Below are 15,785 nucleotides of genomic sequence, written 5' to 3' on the forward strand. Positions count from 1 at the left end.
AGGCGTCTCAACACCCGATCTCAGACTGTGACCGAGAGCACAGTGACAGAACCAGCATGGCCCGACACCAAAACAGACGTGAGTCAGTGGAATGGAGTAGAAGACAGAGCACACTCACACTGGTCCAGCCCTTGACATTCAACAAAGGGCCAAAAACATACGCTGGAGAAAAGACACCCTTTTAACAAACAGTGCTGGGAAAGCTGGGCATCCACATGCAGGAAAATGAGGGGATCCCAACTTCTCACCTGCAAAAAGCCAACTCAAAGTGGACCAAAGACTTAGGATCAGACCAGAAACACTGCGAGTGCTAAAAGAAAGTGATGGGCCCAGGAACCAACTTATTAATAAGACCCCTGAAGCTCAAGGAAAAAACCCCCAAGAATCAATAAGTAGGACAGCATCAAATAAAAACCTCCTGCACAGCCAAGGGACCAAGAGCACAAGAAAGCCCAGAATAGAGAAGCTCTTTGCCCACTGCCCTTCCAGACTACATGGGTGGCTCAAAAAGCAACACACAAAACCAACAATCCAACCAATAAATGGGCAAGAGGACTAAACAGAGCTTCTCACATACAAGAAGACGTACAAATGGGCAAGAGACATGCAAATAAATAAATAAATAATAAATAAATAAATAAATAAATAAATAAATAAATAAATGGAAAGTTCAGCATCCCTAGCAATTAGGAAAATGCAAATGAAAAACTACACTGAGATTTTTATCTCACTCTAGCTAGAATGGCAGTCATAAAGAATACAAATGACAATAAATGATGATGGAGAAATGGGGAAGAAGGTACCCACCTACGTTGTTGGTGGCACCAAGCTATTCCACACCTCAGTACTTACCCAAAAGAACTAAAATCGGCATACTATAGAGATAACAGCCACTATAATGTCTGTATCAGAACAATCCACAATAACAGATTATGGAGCAAGCCCAGGTATCCATAGACAAACGTATAGAAACACAAATGGATAAAGAAATGGGATATATGTACACACAGTGGAGCTTTCCTCAGCCATCAAATAGAAATCACAGCATTTGCTGATAAATGGATGGAACTGGAGAAGAGCATGCTACCTGAAATGAGTCAGGCTGAGAAAGTCAAAGGTCAGACATTTTCTCTCATTGTATGGAAGCTAGAGAGAGAGGGAGAGAGAGAGAGAGAGACACAGAGAGAGAGAGACAGAGAGAGAGAGAGAGAGAGAAATTGAAAAGGGGGATCTCATGAAAACAGAAGGGAGACTGATAAGAGTAGATCTCAAGGGGACTGGGGGAGGGAGGGGAGGACCTGGAGTGCCGGGGAACCAACGGTCCCACATTCAGCCTGGTTGACTGTGCCCCAGTGGACCCGTTGTGTGCACCGTTACAACGTACTGTTTTAAACATAATGATACAGAGGGAGATCAGTAGAGAAGGCTCAGGGGAGGGCAGGGGAGGAAAAGGGCGGATTGGGAGGGAGACTGACGGGACTAGGTTGTGTGCGTGCACACTGCTTTGCCTCCTGTGAGCAGCGTTCAAGGGCTGCAGTCTGCCTGGAAGAATCGGAACGGAAAGCTGCTAGCACTTCACGCTCATCCCCCGCGTTCACGTAGATGGAGGGGCAGCCCAGGTGTGCACCTGCAGGTGAAGGATAAGAAACACCTGGGAGCCCGGATGGACGTCATCAGCATCAAGACGCCCTGGATCCGACCCCAGTGCAGCAGGGACGCCCAGCAGGCGTCACCTCAGTGAGGATGAGTGCTCAGGGAGTCTCAGAAGTCCTTCAGGCTGATCCAGGAGCTGAGGCTGGCTCCTGGCCTGGCGGGGACACTGCGACCTGCAGCCTGGGCTTCAGAGAGGCAGGGAGAGTAGGCTCTGGAGATCTAGCGGTGGGGCCTGCTCTTGCAGCACTGCAGCCCGTAAAACCATGCAGTGCGGGTACCAGGCACAGGAGGTGCTCTCACGCCAACAAGGAACCGGAGCAGAATGAGACAAAACCCCAAAGGCTGTGGGGTCCCTGTTTGTGCCACAGGGACTGCCTCCTCAGGGCCCGCCTGGTTTTGTTCTGCTTCGGCTTGTTTTGTCCAGCGTCCAGCAGGGGGCAGCCCCGGCCTGCACACGTGCCCTGGCCTGAGCTGCAGGTCTGAGGAGGCTCCTCCTGGGGGCTGCTGTGGGCACAGGCTCTCTGCCAGGTCCCTGAGGGTCTCGGCCCGCGTCCTGCTCTAGTGAGCACCATTGCCCGGGATGCTACATGGAGCACTTTCTTGCACAGAGGACAGCACGGCTCCCGGGCCGCCTCAGTGAGTTACAGGGGAAATCCACAGGAAGTCTGCTGAAGTTATGGTCGCCTCTCCTCTTTGGCCGACGAACGTAGAGTATTCACACGGAGATATTTCTTCCAAATTATTCTGAAATAACAGTAAAAGTGTAGAAACCTCAAGGCAGGTGGGCTACTCCTTCTCTGGAGCCAGTGAAATGTCCCAGTGCTAATCTAATAAGCCTTCGTCCTACCCAGAAGTTAGGGCAGGGAAGTCACGCTCGCCCCGCCTGCCCGGCCATTGGGCAGGGTCCTGGCCTCCACCCAGGATGTGATGACCAACACAGAGGACTCTCAGAGACACGGAGGCTGCCAGCTGCCGGCCAGAGGCCCCCCCACTGTTGCCTTGGGAGCTGTTGGGTCTGGTCTCTTGGGACGGAGTCCCATCACTCGTAGGTCCGTGGAGCTTTCCAGTAGATCCCTGAAAAGCAGCACACCCTGCTATGAGAAAGGCCCCTCTGCAGCTCACAGCAGGCCCCAGAGGCTTTGCCCAGCACCCCCCCCCGCCTTCCCTCAGGGACTGAGCCACCCCCTGCACCTCCCTCCAGAGTGGGTGCTTCCTCTACTTGCCGCGTTCCCACCACAAGTGGTGAATTCTCCTACCTGTTGAAACTGGCTGTGTGGTTAGGGCCTGAGCCGTCTGGGAGAAGCTCCTGTTGATGCAGCAGGTAACGTGACTAGACGGTGAGAGCTGTGACCTGTCCTCCATCCCGGCTTGAGCCGGGTGGTGCTGAAGGCAGGTGGACTGGCTGGAGGTGGTGGCCCCGGGCTGTGCCCTGGAAGGGTGCGTCTCCCTTGTGCCCTTCCCCTGGGCCCCTCTGCTTCATGGCTTCCATGTCCTGAGCTGCTTTCCGCCATGATGTTCCACCTCACCTCCAGCCCAGAGCAGTGGAGTCGCCCATCCGTGGACTGAAACTCTGAAACCATGAGCCAAAATGAACTGTTCCTTTAATACTTGCTCTTGTCAGGTCCTTGGGTCGCAGTGACAAAGAGCTGACTAACACCTCTTGGGACAGTGATCACTGGGCTTTGAGCACGGCTTTCCCAGGACAGTGGCACAGTGAAGGTCCCTGGAGTGGACTCAGGTCAGCTCACGCTCCTAAGTACCCGGGGGATCTGGAGAGCCTGGTGTGAAGGAAGCGTGGCTTAGCTCAGATCGCGGCACTGTGTCCCGTGTAGGAGTGCCACCATCAGGACCCAGGTCCCTGCTGGGTGGAGGAGCCAGTCACTCTTCACGGTCTCTTTCCTCTTAGCCAAGGTAAGTGACAGGACTCTGGGGGACTTTGGTCACCCTACATGCAGCCCATGCCTCCTGAAGTCCCGGCAGTGGCTCTCAGTACCTACTGTTCCACAGCTCAGGGACGTGCATCACTGGAGCCCTGGGCTTGAGTGGCTGGCCAACCACGTGGAGGGGGACAGAGGAGGAGGCCAAAGGACACTCCGTGGAGGGTGTGCAAGCGGGTGGGAGACAGGACAGGGAGCACAGGGATCCTGTTGGGATGGGAAGGTTTGGGTACAGCTCAGGCTGGGGGGAGAACTAGGGGAGCCCACGCACAAGTGGTGACATGAGAACTGGAAATGAGTGGGGGCTTCTCAGGGTGAGAGGGGAGGGGTTGTGCCAGGCAGAGGAGGAGCAAAGCTGATGCACAGAGTGGGCCCAGGAGTCTCCTGCGGCCACTGGAGCTACCGTGGGGAAGGGCAGCTCAGATAAGGCGGTGGGCAGCTGTAGCCACATGGCGACCACTGGTGCTGTGTCCCCTGGACACCCCCCGTCTAGCTATTCCAGGTTGTCTCACAGAGAGCCTTTGAGTTACAAGGACACGCACCCCCCTGTTGGTGTTATGGAAATTCTTGGGGATTAACCGCTGCCCTCAGAGCCAGGGGACGGTGCATCAGCCTTACTGAATGCCAGAGGGAGTTTGCGTGAGATGAAGTCAAGAGTCTCCGTCTAGAGTCCTTAGATGTGAGGTGTCCCCCAAACTCACGTGTGAGACGATGGAAGGTTAGGCTTGGGTTCTGAGAGACTTAACCCAGTCGGTGAAAGGATCCCTGATGGGATTAGCTGAGTGGTGACTGCAGGCTGCAGGAGGTGGGTCACTGGGGGTGACCCTTGGGAATACATATTTGGGAGCTGAACCTAGTCTCTCTCTGCTTCCTGATCATGTCCTGAGCCACTTCCCTCCGCCACACTCTTCTGCCAGGATGTCCTGCCTCACCCTGAGCCCAGGAATGGAGCCAGCTGTCTGAACACCTGAACCATGAGCCCCAGGTCAACTTTTCCTTCTGGTAGCTCTTCTTGTCAGGACTTTGGGTCGTAGCAGTGAGGAGCTGACTAAGACCTCTCCAAATCTGCTACAAGCTTCAGGTAAGAACTTGCTGGAGTCATGACACGGCAACCTGCTTCTTCAGCTGTGCATGGAAATTCTCAGGGGAGAATATGGTGTACTCCTGGCTTAAGTCCCTAAAAACATCCTGCATTGGTGGCAAAAGTTCCAGGTTTCCGTGTGCCTGCTGAGGGGTGAATGGCTGAGACATCTTGCTCTTGGTTCTTACTGCAGATGGGTCTCAACCGTGTCCCACGAGTTAGATTTAGCCTGAATAAGGAGTAGCTTAGAAGGCCTCAGAAGCCATTGCTGCTCCAGGGCTAATGATCTACAAATAAACAGGTGCCTAAGGAGACGCACTTAGGCGCTTTTCAACTCTACCCACTTGGGCTTTGTGGCACGTAGGGAAGGCAGGGCCATGTGTCTCTCTTGTGCCTGATTTAAGTGCTTGCTGGATATGACAGAAGGATGCCCACCTGTTTGTCCTTCTGTGAGACGAGTTGGTGACCTTACGACTGTGTTAGTCAGCTTTAAGTTGCTGTGACAGAAATACCTGACAAGAACAGCCTAGAGGGAAAGTCATTTTGGGCTCATGGTCTCAGCGGTCTCAGTCCATGGACAGCCAGCTCCAGTCCCTGGGGCTCGAGGTGAACATCATGGTGGAAGAGGGTGGTGGAGGCAAGCAGCTTAGGTCATGGCAGAGAGGAAGCAGAGAGAGACTATGGAGCCAGAGCCAAGGTAGGGTCCCCAAGGATACCCCGCCCCTTGCTCGGTGATGGCTTCCCCCGGCCATGCCGCACCTCCTGCAGTCACTGCCCACGAGCCACTTGAATGACTGATCCACCAGATGGATCATCTGCTGCTGCGGTCCAGCCCTCACGGTCTAGTCGTTGCCCCTCGGAGCGGCCCTGATCTTTTCAGGGGGCGCCCCATATCCAGACCCTGACCCTGGCTCGTCCTCTCACTTGGAGTCTGTAAGCCAGCTCTCTTCGGGCGCACCAGTCTGACTGACTGAAACCCCAGACATCTCTGTCACTCACAGCTCTGCGGGGTCCTCAGAACCAGAGCCTCTGGCGCCTGCAGCCTTTGCCCCAGACCTGGGGGCTCGTGGGCCTGCCCTCACTCTGCGGCCCTCAGGCTCCCGAGCAGGGCTGCTTCCAGGGGCGGCCCTCTGCCCCGCTACCCTCCACAGGCTGACTCTCTACTTCCCTCGGTGCGGGGCCACCCCGCCCCAGGGCCTGCCGACAGCTTTGCACCCTGTGCTGATCTCGCAGGAAAGCCATGCGGCTCCAACACAGTCGCCTCCTCCACAGCAGGTGACAGGCGCTAGGAAGCGTAGGCCCCAGGGCCTGCCTGTCACTCAGGTCTTCAGGAGCCAGAGTGACCCTGGAGGTGTGGTGCGATGTCTGAAGCAACAGAAGGCCCCACCCGGGCCCTCCTCAACTTGGTGAAAATGTCACAAAGCCGTCACTGTGACATTCCTCTCTCGGTCGGCTGGGCCCTCTGACTCCCGTGTAAGTAAAGAAATCTGCAAACGCATGCAGCGCTATTGTCCCCGAGTTACTCTGTTGGCTCTGGAAGCAGCTGCACCTAAGTTAGCCATCGGCCTCAGGCAGGGAGGGACACGGGTTGGTCCCCAAGCGCAGAATCCCACAGAGCCCAGACGGAGCCTTAGGAATGGGTCAGACAGGCCTCCAGCTTCTCAGTGCTGAGGTGAGGGGCAGAACCATCCAAAGTCCCAGGGCTTCCGGAACGACACTTTTGCCCTCTGGAATTTACACATGGGCACTGACAGTTGGGCAGCCCAGCAAGCTGCCCCGGGGTTGTCGTCAAATGGTCTCCGTTTCTGATTGTCCAGCTTTCTACCCAAGGCTGCCTCCCATCATGGCTGGACCATCTTCCTGGTAAGGAGACTGGGTGGGAAATGCCAGAACTTGTTTGCTCTGCAGAGTGTCCTGTGAGGTGGGACAGAGTCTGCAAAGTGCTCAAGGCGTCAGTCCTGCTCCTTAGGCAAGAGTCCTCACCCTCACAGCAGAGTCCAGCGCTGTCTCTCAGACAGGTGACACAGCGCCCTGACTCAGCCTGAGCCATGGAAGAATCCTGTTAAATGGTCTCCTTGTGAGCAACACTGACTTTAAAAGTTGAAGTCTTAGTATATGGAAATGTCTTTCAAATGTTCACATCAAAAGATGATTTCATCTTTATAATCAATAATTTAAGAAATTGCCAGTGAAATCTCTCTCTCTCTCTCTCTCTCTCTCTCTCTCTCTCTCTCTCTCTCACACACACGCACACACACACACACATTGTCTTTTAGCTCATTGCCCTGGGGGCTGTTTGAAGACCCCATCTGAGGACCAGTGATGGGCCGTGCTGAGTCTGGCCTTGCAGGACAGAGGACTCCAGTTAAACTCAACCTGGCCACTGACCAGCTCTGAACATCAGGTGGGCTGCTAAACCTCTCTGAGCCCCAGGCTGCTTTTCAGCAGAGAGGGGTCCCTCCTCCTTTGGGTGGTGGTGAGGGTCACAGGAAGCATGGGTGGGTGCGGGGCCCATGACAGACACCCACTGAGAGCACTGCTGGCTGAGCGCTGGTGGAGCAGGATTCGGAGCCTCAGTTCTGAGATGAGCTCCGTGATCTCTAGGACTGACTGTGGCTTGGGCAATAGCTGCTTCTGGGCTGTCAGCGTGGAGTCCTTGGGCTTAGGGAGAGCCCCCAGAGGCCATGCCGCTCTCTCTGACCTGCAGGGGTGCCCCTCAAGCTCACCCAGGCTCTGCCATGCCCGAGGTCCTCCACCGAGGCTGGTCTGGCGATGCCCGTAACCCAGATGAGGCTCTGGTGGCATCCCCAGGTGCGTTTGTGCCTGAGCAGGCAGAAGCATCGACCGCCTTTCACTGCTGGTGAAAAGCTGAGTGTAGAAGAGGCAGGGCCATGTGGTCTTGCCCGTGAGTCGCCGATGGTGCCCAGAGCTTCCGGAGGCCGCTTTCCCTTCCTCCCAGCCTGCTCCTCCCCCGGCCCAGCCCAGGTCCACAGACATCTGGCAGCAGAGCTTCCCTGTGGTGTGGGTCAGAGGCAGCAGCTGACATCCAGCTCCCAGTGGCCCCTTTGCCCATCCCTGCCCGCCCTGACCACTGAAGTCGCATCGTGCCTGGAGGAGCACGGGGGAGGATTTGCTCCTGCTGGACAGCCCTGGCCTCTGCACACTCCCTGTGAAAGCCGCTGAAGACAAGGGCCAGCAGCGGGAAGAGTTAGGGTGAGCTGCTCAGACTCGCAGGACATTCCAGAGAACTCCCTGAGTCCCGCCCGGCAGCGTGGCTTCTGGTTCCACTGCTCTGGTGAGAACAGGAACGAGGTGCTGTCTTTTCTCCGGCAGTGGAACCTCAATACCAGCGTCCTGCCACACATACACCTGCCTTCTTAATTGTCACTCCTGGTGTCCCTGCTTCTGAGGACACACCCTGCCTGTGGTGAGGGCAGCCAGCTCTCCAGGGGCAGTGGTGAGCCCACCGTGGCTTCGAGCATAATTTTACCCTCCAGAGAATTCTTTTTAAAGCCTTAAGTCCATCAAACAATGCACAAACTGGAAAAAGCTGTGGAAAATATGTTAATTGCTCTGTGGAGAAGCCCCTTCAGGTGAGAATCAAGGACAGGGACTGGTTCCGGCATGCCAGGTAACCTCCCGCTCTCGCTGCCTGAATGGCCACCACTGGAGGATAAGAAGTGCCGTTCCGAGTAGGGCCTGCTGGCTACCACTCCCATGTGTCCTGCAGAGGGAATCCTAAGGATCTCAGGCTCTGGCTCATGCGGCTGGGCTGACTACCTACACTTGCACAAGTCGGGGTGGCTGAAGCCCTGCGGTTGGTGAGCCCGGGATACTCCAGGTGCCACCAGGGAGTGGTGCCCTCCCGTGTGGCTGGGCTCAGGACACACACCAGCTTGGGGACCACGGTTCTGACTTCTTTGCATTAGTCCTCCTCTAAGGAGGACGCACTTGATGACGCCAGCGGGACTCCCGGGGACGGCCACCAAGTGCTGGCACCCACTGAGTCTCCTTGTCCCCTCACCCTGAGTGTCCTGGACAGCATCATGACAGGGCCTGTCTTCAGCCTGTCGGAGCCTCCAGCACCCCACACTCTGAGGGGATGTGCTGCGCCTGAGCTTCCCTGAGCAAAGCAGGTGGACCGTGAACCGATGTGCCCAAGGCTCAGGCACCCTGAGGGCTGGGAGCCGCTGGACGTGGTACAGGACCAAGGAGGGCGAGAGCAGGTTGCCATTGAAAACACCCCAGTCAGTCACCCAAAGAGGCCTCAGAAGAGGGGACAGAATCTTCTTTTCGGCAATTTGTGTGATTAATTTTAGCATCCTAAAATACCAGGGCCTGGTTTCTGTACCTGACTTGGGCTCCTACTTGTGCCTGAGCTTTTGGGGTTGGATTCCTAGTTGCATGAGCTGTAGACAGGGGCTATCTGGCTCACCTGGGCCAGGGACTCAGGTGAAGAGGGGGCTCTTCCAGGGTGGTCTCCAGCGGTGGTATGTCAGTGGCTCAGTCGGTAAGTGGACACCAGATCGGACAGGCCTGTTTTTTCCTGGCAGAGGGAGGGGTGGGTGGCCCTGTGCTGCTCCCTCTCCCCAGGCCTCCCGGCTCTGCTCTTGGCGGGAGTTTCAGTGACAGAGGCTCTTGCTGTGCCAGCTGGAAGCATGCTGCTCCGCTGGTTGTCTGCCATGCCTGCTGCAAGGCCACCAGCTTGGCAAACCTTGGTCAGAGGCGGATTGTGGATGCGAGGGGCCATGACTGGTGGTCCCTGTGAGGACTGAAGTGCGTTTGGAAAGCCCAGTTCATTAAGGTACCAGGACACTTTCCATCATTTCCCTTGTGTTCATGTGGGATGCGTCACCTCCAAGGTTATCTGATGGATTGCTTCCTGCCGCCCCTTCGAGGAGGGCTGGCCTTGATGGCATCTCAGACCATGTGCTGACCTCACCCTTGGTCTGCCGCCACCCTGGGTGGGGAGCACATTTCTCCACCACCACGCCATTTTTGGAAGGAAAAACTTAAAGAATGGTTCTCATTATTTAAAGGTCTCAAATTGCACAATTGAAGAAGCTAAGAGTCACACTCTCAGGGCCTGGCCTGGTTGGAAGAGAGTCTGCATTTTATGTCCCTTGGTCATTGGAATGTTCTGGATGGGCCGTGGTCTGTTCCAGAAAGCAAAAACCTAAGTACTGGGGAATGTTTGGGGAAATTATTGGAGCTTAGCTCAGTATTATTTAGTGAGCTGGGGGTGTGATGGTGTGGTCAGATGTTTCCTTGAAACTCAGCTGAGGGCAGTCTGTACCTCCAGAGGGTTTAGGAAGGACTGGCATTTCCTGCCTCTGGTGTGTTGCTAGGCCCTTGGCTCTGGCCTTCCTGGCCCAGAGCGGGCAGGCCGTGGGGAGGGTCATGCTGCCCAGGCTCCCCTGGTAGGACACCTCGGGGTTCCACGTCCCTCCATTACCAGGCCAGTGCCTCCTGAGCCCAGAGCACTCCTCTGTGTCTCTCTCGAGACATTTACTTTCATATGTCAAAAAGTTGCCAAGAGTGACGGTCAGGTTAGGGTGGGTGACTTTCAAACTGCCACAAGGAAGTGGCGACTCTGAGGAGCAACCTCTGACCTCCGACCTCTCACCTTAACTCTGACCCTGGGTTTGCCCCGTGGTCTGCGGCAGGCCCAGGCAGTCAGGTCTCAGCACCACTCTGTTTCACACCTGGGCTTGCAGAGGCCAACAGGACCACACGGAAGCACAGGCCTTGCCAGAGACGGATGTCCCTGGCACAACCCCCTAGGAACACCTTCGTCATGTGCCTGTGTCAACAGGACGGTGTGAGGGGCCCAGAGGGACCAGCATGGACGTGGAAAGACCTGGTTGTTTTCCTACAGCCTTCATTAACGTTTAAAGTCATGGAAACCTCACACAGGCAAACCACCAGGTCTTTTCAGCAGGATTTTTCTGCAAGGAGGAGCCCTAGGGCAGGAGGGTTTGGTGAGCCCTGCCTGTGCTGTCAAGGGCGGGAGAGGACCCCACAAACCTCACAAGTGGGGACCGCCAGGCCATGCGGTCGTTCTCAAAGGAGGGTGTGAAGGGCGTGGCTGCCAGTGCTGTGATCAGCCCCCCAGGAGCAACTCGGACATGCTGCAGTGTCCGGAGCGTCCAGTACCTGGCGCCCCCCCTGCCAGGCACCTGGCTCCTGGCTGTCTTTCAGCACCCACTATAATTCTGCCTTATTATGCAACCGTTGCTTCTTCATCTGGGACTTGGCTTGGAAGTGCAGCAATGTCAGCTTTCTGTTTTCTTTTCTCTGGTGGAGCCAGAGGCTGTCGGCAGAGGCTGGGCTGGGCGTGGCACGACTGAGGTCAGTCTCTTTCAGAAAGTCCCAGCGCGAATGCCTATCTGGGTCCCCAGAGCAGGAGCATTTGGTCACACGAGGCATATTTGGGGCAAGAGGACTCATTCTGCCCAGACAGCCCCAGGCCTTGGGGTACTGGGGTTCCTAATGGTGTGAGGGCCAGTGTCAAAGGGTGAGTGACCCCAGTGTCCTTCCAGGTGTGCAAGGACAGTTGTGCCTGCATACGGGAGCTGGGTGAGCAGTTAGGAGGAGACGCAGCCTGGTTCAGTTTAACGTTGAAAGTCCGTTCAGTCCCCACTCAGAGCTGCCCGCGTGTTTATTTCTGTCTCTCTGTGTTTACACAGGAATGTTGCCAACCCTTGGGTGGCACAGTGACCTGCTTGTGCACAGCTGGCCTGTGGGTGGGCACGAAATGCACCTGAGCAAGAGCAGACGAGCCCCACACGCCTGCTGCTTGAGGTTTGGAGGACCCCAGGATGAGAGGGACACTTTCTCAAGAGTCAGAGTGACCAGAGTGCCCCTGGCGCTGGCAGGGAGTGGGGTGGGAAGAGGCCTCATGTGGAGTCTGGAGACGTGTGTAAGAAGTGGCAGGGCCTGGGGGCTGTCCCCTGCCGGCCTCTGCCTCTGCAGCACAGGGGTTAAGTACCGCGGCCTCTGCACGGAGCACCTGGGGGCCCAGCACTCAGTCATGGAGAAAAGCCGCCTCCAGGGTTTTCTTGGTTCCAATGTTCTTTTCTTCTTTCCTTCTTTCCTTATTGGGCTGGAAGGAGGTCAGCATGGTGTCCCCGGAGAGGCCTGGACCCAGTGATCTTGGGCTGTTTGAATGGGTCCGGGTCTCCCTGGGAAGGTCACAATGGTGCAGAGGTTTTCACTGAGGGGACAGTCACAGAGACAGTACTGACACTAGAACTTCCTGAGCCAAGGGAGTGCCCCAGGACCTGCACCATCCCTGGTCTTCTTGGAAGAGAAGACCTGGGCTCACTGAGCCTGGGGAAGTCCTTCAAGGGGTCATCCTTCTCAGAGGCCTGCTGAGTGGTGAGGGGGTATGGCCATCCTCAACCAGGCCCACCTGGGACTCCTGGACACATGGGGTGTCTATCAGAAGGGGAGGATGTCGGTAGCCCGTCCTCCCTGCTGGCACCACATGGCTGCAGGCCCACATCAGTCCTGCAGGTCCACACGGGCAGCTCAGGTGCTGGGCAGAGGAGGGAACCTGGGTGGGATGGCTGCTCACGTTTTCATGAAGATTGAACCAGACTTTGAAACCTGCATGGGTCACCTAAAGGTGACAGGAAGCACAAAGAATCTGCCAGGTGGTGTCCGGAGGCAGGAGGGGACAGTGCTTTGGGACAGCTGGGTGGAAGCAGGGCCGAGCCAGCCCTGCCAGGCCAAGGTGGAGCTGCAAGGCCCACAGTAAGTGCGTGTTTGTTCCCTGCTTGCCGCGGGGTGGGAAGGGAAGGGACCCAGGGCCAGCACCGGGGCACAGTGAGGTCAGTGGTGGAGATGGTAGGTTCAGGGTCTGCCACTGGTGGGTTCTGTGGCTGGGGACAGCCCTCAGCACTCCCAGCCCTCTTCTGGAAATGGCACCGACCCTCCTTGTGGGGACCCGAGGGTCAGCCCAGTCCATTGAGAAGATGCAGCGTGCTTCAGAGCCTGTGAGAGGGCCCACGAGCCGTTTAAAAAGCCAGACTATTGAGGTCCAACCACGTCCCCTCCAATCCACCACCCCCTGCCCTTGGCAGCTCCGAGCCTCCTGCCCGTCTGCAGGTCTGCCTGTCGGGATCTCATGGAAACGAGTCATATAAAGTGTGGTCTTGGTAACTGCTGGTTTGGGAGCTCTTTCGGAGCCAGTTGAGTCTTGGAACGTCCGGCAGCCCACGTGCTCTCTCAGGTGTGGAGCTGAAACATGGGTCTGAGCAGAGATGGGGAAGGCAGCTGGGTTCCATCAGCGCAGGCTGTGGGCTTGTATGGCAGTTTCATGTTGAATCATAAAAACAAAAACAAACAAACAAAAACCCACAACACTTTAAAAAGAAATGTGAATCAATAAAATTTTTTGTTTTGAGTAAAAAATATATATGAAATCTTTTGAACTTATTTATACTCTATTTCACCTATGAATACGACCTATATTAGATAAAGCTACATCTGTGCGATTATCACTGTAGGCTAAGGAGAGCTGAAGGGGATACCCAGCCACTCAGGCGCGGGGCTTTCCTGCCTTTGCAGGGATTTCTGTGCTGATCAGAATGGCTGCTGAGAAGACGGAATGCATACACACTGGGCTGCCCCCTGCACCCCGGGAAGAGCAGGGATGGTGGGCCTGGGTCCCCATCAAGGACCGGCGCCTGAGTCAGTGTGGAAGTGCATTGCTTCTGTGCAACAGGCCAGCTCTTGCTAAGGTCAGTCAGGCAGTCAGGGAGGAGGCCCTGGTGGACAAAATCAGGACTCACCCAGCAAGGGGTGCCCGTCCTGTCATGGCTCCAGCAGGCTCAGCAGAAAGGGCCTCCCTGGCAAGTCTGAGCCACAAGCTCCAAGTGTGGAGAGCAGAGGCTGGCTCTTCAGGCACGTGGCCTGCGGGCATGCTCCTCATGGTGGCACCAGGTGGTGCTCACACCCTGATGACAGTGGGTTTGCCCGACACTTCACCCCTTTAAATTCTAGCTAAGAGGCCCAGATGCTATTATCAGACTGATTTCATAGGCAAGGGGCTGAGGTTCCTGGAGGTTGATGAGCTTGCCTTTGACACACAGATGGTGAGCACTGAGCCAAGGACATCCAGGCCTCACAGCCAGGTTTCCCTTGTCCCTTCACATCCTGAGGCTAGGGTCCCGCTGGGCCGTCAGCAGGTTTGTCAGTGAGATGCCCTCCCTCTTTGCCTCCTCCTTCATCACCAGGCCCCTGGCCCCAGGGCAGCTGCAGTCTCTGCCCTCTGACCTCTGGGCCTGTGCTAATGACCTGGCTGAGCTCATTCTCTGCTCACCTGTCTCCACCTTCCTCCTTGAACAGTGGACCAAGGGCACAGGCCGCTCCCTGCTGGCTTCACTGTGTGGCGTTTTCCTGTGGATTCCCTGACTGTGCCCCAGGCTTCCTCTCCTAATCATCCCCACAGCCCGAGAGCTGGCTGGCGGCTGTGAGCCAGGGGCCTCTGTGACAGCTTTGCTCGTGCAGAGGAGGGGTGAGCCCACCAAGAGCTGCCCCTCGCTTTGGGGCTGACTCCTTCAGGCAGGAGCACGTTTTTGTCACCAAAGAACACACAAGATGGCTTCGATGGTCTCTCGTCCACCTGCTCTGGGCAGAACAAGGGCCTGCCGCAGGGCTGGTGGGCCTCCTAGAAGGTGGGCCTCCAGTTTTCCTGGTAATGAATTATCAGTTAGTGATCTTTCCCAGCAGGACTGTTTCCTTTAAGATGTCTCAGTACTGGCCCAGATGTCCCAAGACATGGCCAGTGGGAGGACAGACGCCTCCCCTGCCCCAGCTTCTCTGGGTGTCCAGGTTCTCTCCTGGCCAGGGCGTGGACGGGGGCTGTGGAGGCTGGATCTGAACTCAAGTCTCCTATTGCCACTAGCACGCAGTTGTCCCTCTCAGGAGCAGGAGGCCTTGGTGACTTGCCCGCTCCACCTGCAGCTCATCTGCAGAGCTTCTTGGAGCTGCCGCCCACCTGCCTCCCACTCAGGTTCATGAGGACAGGTGAAGCTGTCCCACCACGCAGCCAGGTGGCCTGCGTTAGCTCCAGCTCCTCAGGGCCCCAGTCTGTGGAGGAGAAAGTGTCACCACCCTTGGTGCCTGAAAACGTCCCTGTGGGGGCTGACAGAACCCACAAGCTGGCCGCCACCCAGTGCCCCAAGTCCAGTCTAGATCTCGTGCATTTTCCCCTCTTCTGTGAGAAAAGCCACATTGTCATGGGATCCAAGGGTCAGGATAGGACAGAGGAGCCCCTGATGCCACCGAGAAGAGCACCTGTGTCTTGAAGGGTGTCGTCATGGTCCTAGCGAGACCCCCTTCACTAGCTGCTGCCTGCCGAGAGTCAGCTGCCTCGGGCAGACCCCTGGATGAACTCCAAGGACCACGTGGTGCCGGCCTGGGACCAGCTGCTGCGTGGAGAGTTCCTCCAGATCAGCAGACCAGGCCTGAGCGTCCTCCCTGAGGAGCACTCACGCCCGTGGGAGCTCACGCCCTGTGGTTCTCTGTCACCTCTGTCAAGATCTGTGACTCCATCCTGTTGAGGCAGCACAGGGTGGCTCTTGGGGTCATCTCCTAGCCTGCCTAGGACAGTGGGGGCATCGGGACAGTGTCTGTGGATCCACACAGGCTCCCAGGGGCCCATGCTCGTCCTCTGCCTTTGCTGTGGAGAATTCTGGTCTGCAGCGAGGCCAGGTGAAGTCTAGTCTGCTGCCTGAGCCGCTCCTGAGGATGAGGTGGGAAGGAATGAGGCTCCACCTGGCAGGGGGCACTCCCTGTGGGATGGGTGCAGGCCCTCCTTTAGTGGCTCCCTGAGGAGTCAGAGGCTGAAGGCCTCGTGCCGAGGAGCAGCTACATCTTACCAGAGTGGACTCAGCTCTGCCGTGCTGACCATCTCCTCCCTCCCGTCCCAGTCTCTCTTGCCGTCCCTGTAATGGAAGGGAAGGTCAGGAGCTCGATCCTGTGGGCCTGCATGTAGCCCTGGGGCCTGGAGAGCGGGCCAGGGCCGTCGGCTGGTTGTCTTTGAGGGATTCCACCTGGCACCTGCCCTAGGCCCTCTCTAGGTGCACGCTGTGCCCAGCGGGTTC

General features: G+C 56.7%; 1 long non-coding RNA gene across 1 annotated transcript in view; it reads left to right on the forward strand.

The window, feature by feature from the left end:
• The window catches only part of LOC143402251 (uncharacterized), a 129,318-nt gene extending 122,109 nt beyond the window's left edge, over positions 1–7,209 (forward strand). Inside the window, exons 3-6 of the long non-coding RNA XR_013155490.1 lie at positions 3,275–3,391; positions 3,486–3,564; positions 4,508–6,144; positions 6,948–7,209. This is a non-coding gene — a long non-coding RNA (uncharacterized LOC143402251). The remainder of the gene's footprint in view (positions 1–3,274; positions 3,392–3,485; positions 3,565–4,507; positions 6,145–6,947) is intronic.
• Positions 7,210–15,785: the final 8,576 nt, after the last annotated feature.

Source organism: Callospermophilus lateralis, chromosome 6, assembly GCF_048772815.1.
Source record: "Callospermophilus lateralis isolate mCalLat2 chromosome 6, mCalLat2.hap1, whole genome shotgun sequence".
NCBI classification, from domain to species: Eukaryota; Metazoa; Chordata; class Mammalia; order Rodentia; family Sciuridae; genus Callospermophilus; species Callospermophilus lateralis.